Source organism: Elaeis guineensis, chromosome 9 (assembly GCF_000442705.2).
Source record: "Elaeis guineensis isolate ETL-2024a chromosome 9, EG11, whole genome shotgun sequence".
Taxonomy (NCBI): Eukaryota; Viridiplantae; Streptophyta; class Magnoliopsida; order Arecales; family Arecaceae; genus Elaeis; species Elaeis guineensis.
This window is the reverse complement of record NC_026001.2, coordinates 39,325,861-39,327,988: the sequence shown is the minus strand read 5'-3', so window position 1 is coordinate 39,327,988 and position 2,128 is coordinate 39,325,861.

Here is a 2,128-nt window from a genome sequence, read left to right as displayed (position 1 = left end):
CACTTTGAGAAGATGGGACTTAGATATGTAGCCAATTGGCATTAGGTCAAGTGAGAGTTTGTTAGATGTGTGCCCTAGATGCCAGATTGGCTGACACATTCTTGTACAAATCTAAGGACAAATTTATAATTTTGACTATAAATCAATAAATGGATTATTCTTCTATCACATTATGTACATTGTGTCTGTGATACATCCTTTGAGTTAGTAGGAATGTCAATTCATATTTTCAAGAGTTAAAAATTTAAGGCATGAATTTACATAACTAACTCATAAACAGCTCCTGACCATAGGATCATCACGAGGATGGTGATCGATCCGGAAGGTTGGTGTATGATCGCTTCCTTAGGATAGATGTATCTTGAGTCTACGATATAGAGACACCGAAGTGAGAGTACAGGTATTCATTGAGAACGAGAATACTGAGCATGACCATATCGAGTAGTCATAAAGAAGTCTACCTTCTCATCGATGACTAGCTCGATGCTGCAGATGTGTGTCTAGTTCTTTGACCTGAGGTGCATCGATAGTTCACTTTGAGTGTGTTATAGTTTGACTACATCATAACTCGGTCTTCTAGTCATTCGGAACTCTGAGGTGTATGTTGACTGTAGCATATTCATTGTAGGAACTAGGTCGTACCAAGATGGGATCTATCAACCTCAGTAGATGAGAGGAGTAGTCCTATGATGATCGAAAGATCAAGTCCTTAAGCCCATGGCCATGGCAGAGTGAAATAATGGAAAAAGAGTTTTCCATTGGGATTTCACATCGGACTCGGATTGATCGATTAACTCATATGACTGATGTTGGGTTTAACGGGTTTACCTTAACCTTAATTCAGTCGAAACTCATGATAGAGGAACTCAATCACATAGGTAGTTGCACCGAGAGGTTCGTCTTCAATTCTGATGGATTGCCACCACATACTACTAGGTGTCACTGATGGATTTTAGGAGCAATTAGAATGATCTTGATGATCGATCATTCTAATTATCTGAATCAGAAGAGTTCTGATCCATCGAAAAGAGTTTCGATGATGTCGATGATGAGATCACAACATGTCTCATTACCATACGGATTTGAACCTAACTAGGTCACACAAACAAGGATTAGGGTCTGGATGTCATCAATTGGGCTAACCCAATTGATTTGGATTAGATCCAATTAGGTTCAAAAAAATCGTGCTAGCACTCGATTGAGCCTAACTTTCTCCTCGTGTAATCTTTTCTATCTCTACTGAGCCAAATATGATTTGACTCATCCAGAGAATCTTGAAAAGATTTCTCTCAGTCTAAATGAAGCTTGTCCAACTCAGAAAAGGTTTGTCTTAATTCATGAGATGAATTTAAGACAAGCACCTGCTAATTCCTGTCACTTGTCAATTTCATTTTAGGACATCTGTCAAATGTTGACATATGGGTCTTAAACTGAAGAAAGCTCATTGAAAAATTTTTGTAGAGTATCCACATGCCAAAACCATATTGAATTAGGCATCATAATCAGATTATGGCGTGAGCACAATTGGATTAAAGTGGGCACCCCAAATGGATAAGGATGAAAGAGTCCTGATTAACATGGACTCTTTGGTGCCATCTTGCTTGTGCTTATCCAATGTTGGTGCCCACTTTTGGAGATAAGGTGGGATTCTTATATGATGAGATCAGATGATATCACTCCACCAATCAAAATTTTTTTAGAATTAATTGGAATTTTCTGATTGGTCGAATGATGTGGCACTGCGCAGCATCCAGGGTCTATAAAATTCCTATCTGCGCCTAGGGTTTGTAAGTTTCTGCTCAATACCCAGCCAAAACAAGAATCCTCTCCTCTTCTCCACATCCTCCCTGCTCTCCTCTCTCCCCTCTTCACATCCAAGAAGTTGGACGTCCATCTAGCAAAGGTCCAAGGCGTGGTGATGCCTGGAACAGGAAGGCTGCAGGACATCTTCGACAGGCTGCTGCCCCAACTTTAGAAGGAGTTCTGAAGTACTTTCAAATCAAATAGAGATCTGATTTTTGGAACGTAGATTCACAAGGAGAAGAAGTTCCAGGTCCTACTCGAGTGAATATCGGTAGAGGCCAAGTGCCTGCATGGCTACTTCAGAACCTCAGGCTGTGCTGAGATC